Source organism: Hibiscus syriacus, unplaced genomic scaffold (genome assembly GCF_006381635.1).
Source record: "Hibiscus syriacus cultivar Baekdansim isolate YM2019G1 unplaced genomic scaffold, ASM638163v2 tig00117012_pilon, whole genome shotgun sequence".
NCBI lineage: Eukaryota > Viridiplantae > Streptophyta > Magnoliopsida > Malvales > Malvaceae > Hibiscus > Hibiscus syriacus.
In genome coordinates, this window is record NW_024063524.1 from 1268091 (window position 1) to 1276658 (window position 8568).

Below are 8568 nucleotides of genomic sequence, written 5' to 3' on the forward strand. Positions count from 1 at the left end.
GACGTCAACCATCCGAGTGAAACCAGCTTTCTTATTAAACAATTTCTTCAGTCGTCGACATGTAGGTTCGGCTTCTCCATTGACTCATCCGGAAAACCCGGGATAACCATGATGGCGGCGATATGACGAGTGTACCGGCCTACATCATCGTGTCCGAATCGTAGACCAGTGATTAAGCAGAACTCCTTCCGCCCAAAACAAGTATACGCTGGTGAAAAATGAAACCATATCTCTTCCTCACCACGTTGTATACTGTCGGTAGATTTGATGTCATGGTCTGAAGCCACAAATGGGTCAAATTAGCATCTCCACCCGGATGCTGTACTCTCAGCCATGGCCCGAAGCAGGTTTTCCTCAAACAATTGTCTTTGAGCAGTGAAAGCTTCGAAGCAATTGTAGTGGCCAGGCTGACTTTATTTCTCAAGGTCAATTGAGCCGAAAAAAATTTCTACAAAAACAATAAACATACCAAGTTAGATATACCAAAAACTACACTGTGAAGATATACCAAAATAATAAACATAAAAAGTAGTAGTTTATTCTTGAAACTAAAATTTGCAACACTGTTTTGTCTTTTGGTTGAAATGAAAATCGCAACGAGAGAATCGCAACGAGAGAATCGCAACGCGAAATGAAAATCGCAACGAGAGAATCGCAACACGAAATGAAAATCGCAATGCGATTTTGGTTTCGCGTTGCGATTCTCTCGTTGCGATTTTCATTTCGCGTTGCGATTGTCATTTCGCGTTGCGACAGTCATTCTCTCGTTGCGATTTTCATTTCTCGTTGCGACTCTTCTGCAAATTGAAACTTGAATGGATTGCATTACTTCAACCAAAAGACAGAACAAAGACAAAGACAAATACTAACTTGAAAATCGCAACGAGAGAATAGCAACGCGAATGAAATCGCAACGACAGAATCGTAACGCGAAATGAAATCTAAGTGAAATGGTTAATCTATTATTGAAATGACCAGTAAACTTATCATCAGTTTCATATGAAAAACCTACAATAATGCAAACATTTCAAAATAAAATAATTAAAAAACTAACACTCGAGGTTGATTTTCCATTTCTGAATATTGTGAGGGATTTCTGACCGTGAATGGTTGTGAGGGATTTCGCCGGAGATGGGACGAAATCTTCGGAGATGGGGACGGATTTCTTCGCCGTAGAGAGTGAGAGATAGAGATGGGACTGAGTTGTGATTTTAGGTTTTAGGTTATGAGTTGCGATTACGGGATTTTGTCTTAATATTGGTTTTTGTAATTTGAAAATAAAATACGCGTAGCGATTATAATGACGCTTTAAATATCGCGTTGCGATTTACGGATACGCGTTGCGATTTTATGTATTATCGTTGCGATTTACGGATACGCGTTGCGATATACGGATACACGTTGCGATTTACGGATACGCGTTACGATTTATGTGTTCGCGTTGCGATATTCGCGTTGCGATTTTGGAAAATCGCAATGCGAATTTGTACTATCGCATTGCGATTTTCAAGAATCGCGTTGCGATTTTGGAAACTGATTTGCGATTCTGGGGATCGCGTTGCGATTTTGTTGGTCATTTTGGCAAATCCAAAAAAAATTGGTTAAAATCGTATATTATAACTTTTTTTTGGTCACTGAGGCAATTTTCTCTAAATATTATTCCTCTTTGTCTTCTCAACACGAGAATCCGAGAAAAAGTGTACTCCAAAAACTCACAGGTAAAGTGGCACATTTTCTTTTGTATTGGGAAAGGGATATAAGTTTCATTTGTTGTGAGGTCTTTTCAAGGATAGAATAACTTATACAACTCGAACCGAGTATTTAGTTTTGTAGCAGTCGGAGAGTGGGAAAATTCACATCATTCAATCAAGTATCAGCTCTGGGAATATTCCAGCTTAATCCAGTTGCAGAAAACAGTATGTTTTTTGTACATCTTTCCTTTCAAATATTGACAAAAAGAAATCCCAATACTTTCCCTTCAACCCGAAAGCCAAACATATTTTCAATGAATCCATTAATAAACGTAACAGACATAAATGAATCCATTATTTTAATATTGCAGCCACCTTGTCCCTTCATTATACCAATCCATTCAATTCAGTCCCCACATGCAATAAAAAGGCCAATTATTGGGTTTTGCTTGTTTCTTAGTTCCCAAGTATCCAGACAAATGGAACCACCAGATTTCCACTACTTCATTTGCAAGAAAACAAGTAGTTTGAGTATTAATGCATGCCAATACAAAGTGCAAACATCATGTCGATGCATTAAAAGAATACAGATTGCCTGCTGATAAACATATCTGTCCAGTTAGAAAGTAAAGATTTCCTGCTATTTTGAGCATATCCAAGCACACTTCAAAATCAAGAAACAATGCAAGTGGAGACTGAGCTGCTCATTTAATCTCAAATCTCCAAGAGTATCAACAAGCAGCAGTTAATATATCAGTACGATGAATATAAAACAAAAATGACCTAATCCTTTGTTTGGCGTTTTATTGTGCAGATCATGGCTTCCTGAGGCTTGAAAATAAGGTCAAGTTCAACCATATTTGATCAAACCATGGCAGTTTTACTAACCTGCCTCGTACTTTTCCATCCTTGTACTTCAACACCAGTTCCCTTTTAGGTGGAAAGCATACATAATTTGTCAGTTCTGAAATTTTCTATTTTAACAAGTTTGTGTGATCAAGAAGTTTCCACTTCTGAAGCCATAATTGGTGCTGTAGGAAAACAATCACCATAAAAGAAGGGAAAAAAGAATCAAAGAATAAAATACCTTCTGCTTTATACAATCACTAATGTTTAAGTTAAATGTTATGTAAAACTCTCCATGTTTCCTGAAATACCAATGTCTAACACTATAACAATCAACACCCAACAATCAGGTTAAACCAATGGTTAAAACGGCAATTAGAAGTAAGAGAACAAGTACACAGCAGCTGGCGTTATGTGCCAGCATTAGTTGAAACATGTTATATACACCTGTCTTATACAAAGCATGTAAGAACAAAAAAAACCCTTCCCAAATCCCAAAAACAAATATTATTATGGATCCGTTAAACCAATGCCTATAAATCACTCTTTGGGAAGCGAGAAGAAACACAAAACCGAACCAAAACTAATATTTTTATTTAGATCTTTTACATAGATATGAACAAGAGTAAACAACGCGTATGCAATAAATCAACAGGTTAGTTTGAAGGAAGGCAATAAAATAACGAGCAGATAACAAGAAATATTTCATATTCAGGCTTATGCATGTTGAATCTAATGAAAAACATTGACAGTGACGACAATGAAATGAAATTAGATAGTGAAACAAAAGGGAATGAGATTTTTATGTTTTCACCTTTGGAATTTGAACGACATCCTCATTAATTCATGCATGGCTGATGGCTGATGGCTGGACCGCCCATACCTTGAGAACTAAAAAGGTGTTTGGTCTTTATGTTGATTTGTCGAACCGAGGAAGCAACAATACACGAGTAAGCAGGTAAAAAGCAGCTTACCTCAAAGTTCTAAACCAACCAGAAAGTGCAATGGGAATCCAAAAATTCGACCAAGAAGAATAATAAATACAAGCTCGACACGCCACAATGTCGTGCACATTTCGTACACAAACAGGAACAGCTTTGAGATTAGATTCAAGTGGGAATAAGGTGTAGAAAAAGAATTTATATTGATGATTTGAGCCAAAAGCGTTCTAATTTGTACCAGAAAAATAACATACATCTCCCGCGTTTCCTTCCCTCTCTCTTTCTCTCTCTTTAACAACTCCATATCCCAAATGGTGGATGTCAAATTTCGTAGTACTTAATTATCAATGACATGAAAGGTGACATGATTAGAGAACAAGCGAACAAGAAGAAGAGACGTGGAATAAAGAAAAAAAGGATTGTGGGGTGTGTGTGTTTTTCCCCTTCCTTTTTTAAGATCTTGGATTTGAGAAAAACTGCGTACCAGCCATGAAAGAGTTGAGTGGAGTTGCATAGAGAGCAAGGGTCTAAAAGTGCGGTCGCCGATGATGGAGAAGCACCGCTTCCACCTGCGGAAGCTACAATGGTAGCCGTGTTAGTGGTGGCCGCAGCGGTAGAACCAGCAGTGATGAGATTCAGCGGTTGAACCAACCCAGCACCAGAAGAAATCTCAGCAGCCGCTGCAGCTGATGGTGTAACCATGTCGTAGCCACATTCAGGGCCTTGATTGTAAAGAATTCCCTTGAAAACATGACCTACGATGTTTACAGACGTCTGATAAGCGTACTGATCGTCGGCATCTTCAATGCTACTCACTCTCACGCACCGAAACACGGCTTCAGAGTTCACTTCTGCTGGGAATTCCCTAGTTCTAACCCTAAAAAAGAACAACAACAAAATCAACCCTTCATTATATATTATATATTATATACAAAGTACACAAATGTTGGGATTTCCATTTTTTTATGGTTACCATGATTATATGTGGAAACATAGGGGTTATTACCATATACACAAATGTCAAGGGGGAAGGAAAGGGGGAAAATATATCATTGAAAAGAGGGGGGAAATAGTTTTTTAACTGTCGAAACCTCGTCAGGATTACTAAAAAACAGTGTTTGTAAAACTGTACCCAACGCGTTAGTGGGTAAACGAGTGTAAGCGTGGGAAGACGAGGGTCGATTCTCTCGATGTCTTTTGGGATTCTCTGTTCGAAGCTGAAGTTGTTGCTGTTGCTGCCAAGCAGCAAGTTGTTGTTGCCTTTCACGGCGCTTAGAAGCAGGAACCCAAGTACTCTTCACGTGAGTTTGGCAATCAAACTTCGGCTTTTACAACAAGTTCTACACCGCATGTGAGGGCAATCCTTTTTAGCTTGATTCCCACAATCCTGGCAACTTACCTCCTCCGCCACCGCCACCACCGCTTCTCATCATCATGAAACCCGATCTCGACGAAGAATCATCAGCAAAGTTAATGGAAGGACCAACCCCTAACCCAGCTGCCGACACATAAAGATCTTGTTGCTGCTGCAACTGCTGTTGCTGTTGTTGTTTTTGCCATAGTTCGAAACCTTTGTAAGGAACATCTTCATTTATGTGCCAAAACCTGTTCCCCGGTCGTATTTCGGTCGGCGTATTGCCTTGTGGAGTGGTCGTTCCTCCTAGCGAAAAGAAGCCCGCCATTTCTACTGATCTGAACCTCTTCCGGAACTCAATTGTAACAGACAATCCATATCATGAAAATCTCCCCAACAACACGTATTTGTTACATAAATCCTCTCGTCTCTTTAACAACTTCGTTGGATTTTGGTTTTGGTTTTCGTTGCTGCAGGCTGTACCCCCTCGTGCTATCTCCTGCCCCTTTCACTTTAAATTTAATTGTTTTTTCCTCCTCGGTATTGAAAAGAGGGGGGGGGCATTTAAGAAACAAAGCAACAACCCGAGAATTTACAGCTCTTTTCTGCCAACGCCGCCATGCTCTTCTTCTCTTTCTTCTGCTGTAAAACCCTAATTTAATTCCCTTCCCTTAAACACATCTCCTCTGCTTTCATACAGGTTCCTTTAATCTCTCTCTCTCTCTCTCTCTCTCTCTCTCAAACAAACCCAGAAACAGAAAGGGTATAGTAATTCGGTTTTTAATTGTAATTATAAAGAAGACAAGAAAGCAGCTTACCTTGCTTTTGTTTCTATAAACAGTTGTGATTCTCTTTCTTTTCACTAACAACTATCTTTCTCTCTTCGTTTGGCTAAGCCAGATGTCATGTCAACTCCAAATCCAACGGTCGACTGCTGCCCAGCCCCACTCTCATTCCCATCAACGGTCACAGATTTTCCACGTGTCGTCCGTCCAGCCTTAAGCCCAAGACCTTGACTTTTGTTCGAATAAAATTACCTTAAATCCCCAAAGCTTGATTTAATATCATTTTTAATATAGAGAAAATAATATCAGTGACCGAAAATGTCTTATAATATACGATTTTGATTAATTTTTTTTCGATTTATCAAAATAACCAACTAAATCGTAATGCGATCTCTAAATCGCAACGTGATCTCTAAATTGCAACGCGATCTCCAGTATCGCAAATCAATTTTCATATTCGCAATGTGAATATGTAAATCGCAACGCGATTCTGACTATCGCAATACGATTTTCCAAATTTACGTTAGTCTAAATTCGTTGCGATAGTCGAAGTTCGCGTTGCGATTTTCCAAATTCGTTGTGATAGACTAAGTTCGCGTTGCGATTTTGGAAAATCGCAACGACTGGTGGTATTGCATTTGTTTCTTAAGAATTTTCTCTAAAAAAATAGTATCCGCGCGGACGTATCGAAGACACGTATTACCACGACTACGACCACGACCCGAGACGGGACGGCGGCGGCGACGCTGCGCGAGAGTCCCCCTTGTTCTCTTCCACTCAACAAGGAAGTGGGAAATCAAAGCCTTAAATACCCATTCCCAATAGTGTTTCCAATACTATGTGATATTGAGCATTGCAAACACTTGGGAATCTTTTACACTATCGCAACACATTCTTTATTGTTTCAAACTAAGATCTTACAAATGGCTTGGGAATCTTTTACACTATCGCAACACATTCTTTATTGTTTCAAACTCCACGTGAATTTGGAATAGTTAAAATGTAAACTTATTTTGGATTTTTCACTATCGCAACACTTTTTCACTATCGCAACAACACGTGTTTCAAACTCTCGCAACACATTTTAACTATCGCAACATTTTTCAAAATCGCGTTTTTACAATCGCGTTGCGAATCTGGATATTCGCGTTGCGAATTTGGAAACTGAGTTGAAAAATTAGATATCGCGTTGCGATTTTGTTGGTCATTTTGGCAAATCCAAAAAAAGTTGGTTAAAATCGTATATTATAAGACATTTTCGGTCACTGAGGTTATTTTCTCTTTAATATAAAATGACTCACGTCATTCTTTTCGATAAATTATTTTTATTATTCCTTGTTTAATATCATCTTTTACGGATGATGTATTCTTGGCAAAAGTGTCTAAATAATCCACTTTGGGAATATTTAATTCCCCAAATAATCCTTTTCTGATATTATTTTTCCATCTAAGGTGAAATCAACAATAAAAGCCAAAAGTCTCTAAGATTACCTAGCGTCTTTAGGTCAACCGAGGCCAACCATGGAGGACTCCGAAATTACTCGATGTCTTCAGGCAAAATAGGATAGAGAAGACCATGGGAATACTCGGCGTCTTTAGCTTTAATTCAATCTACACCAAAGCAGCAAAAGCTGCTGTATGGCGTGAGAAGCAGCAAAAACTGCATGCATGCATTGGTGTTGTTGAATAATAATTGTGTCATTATTAGACCAATAATGCACCAGGTTTTGTTATAGAATAAGGGAACTTTTATCGGGGAATGCATGCATGAGTTTTCCAGTAGAGCAAGGAAGCAAGAGTGTCTTGGAAAATATTTAAGCATTAGTTTCAATTGGAGCTGCTTGAAGTGGTTTTTCAGTGGTATTGGATTCTTGTGGGTTTGATAATTTTCGAATTTTGGTTTAACGTTGTTCAAAAACACGTAAGTTCTTTCTCGTTTCCCATGTGAACTCTGTTTCTTTTTTCCCTGTTGAAAAAATGCTCATATATGTTAGGAGAATGATAAAACCTTTATTACCATTAGGTAGAGGGTAAAGTTGATGGTATTCAAGTATATGTTAGGAAATGCTCATATATGTTCATATACGTTAGGAGAATGATAAAACCGAATTATATTTTCTAGTTTCACAAACTTAATTGTATTTGATATTATTGTTAATTTAACTTTTTTTTAATTTAAGTTTGATTTCTATTTTTAAAAAATAATTAAAATTTTCATATATTTGTTCTCATTAATTCCTATGAATAAAATAAATAAATAAATAGATTTTTATCGTTAATAGAATTAAAAATTAAACACTTCAATAAAGTATTTGTAGTAGAAATTTAAGATTTTTAGATGAACATATTTGATTTAATATTTATAGTAGAAAAATAATATTAATTATAATGAAAAACATTAATGACACCAGTAATTAATTATCCATTAATAACTCTGGTAGGTTGGTGGTTGGTAGTTATTAATTATCCATTAATAATCTGAGTAGGTTCTTGGTTGTTGGTTAAAAGGGAAAGTATAATGAATTAGGGAGTAATAAATTCGAAGTAATAATAAGTAGCTATAAAAAAATCCGAAGTAATAAATTTAGTATTATTAGTAGAAAAATAAAATTTATTATAATGGCCAAAAATAATTGCAACATTAGTTATCCGTTAATAATATCAATAGGTTGGTGGTTGGTAGTTAATAATTATCTATTAATAACTCGGGTAGGTTGGTGGTTATTAATTATCCATTAATATCCCGGGTAGGTTGGTGGTTGGTGGTTGCATAGGAAAGTATAATGAATCAGTGAGTAATAAATTTGAAGTAATAATAAGTAGTTATAAAAAATATGAAGTAATAAAGTTAATCATTATTATAATATAATCATAGTATTTGAGCATTATTTTTTAAAAAATTGTCAACATATTTACATAAACATTTATTAATTAAAATTTTGTAAATAATT

At 36.8% G+C, this 8568-nt stretch overlaps 1 pseudogene; it reads right to left on the reverse strand.

The window, feature by feature from the left end:
* Positions 1–3798: 3798 nt before the first annotated feature.
* On the reverse strand, positions 3799–5160 carry LOC120195435 (annotated as a pseudogene).
* Positions 5161–8568: the final 3408 nt, after the last annotated feature.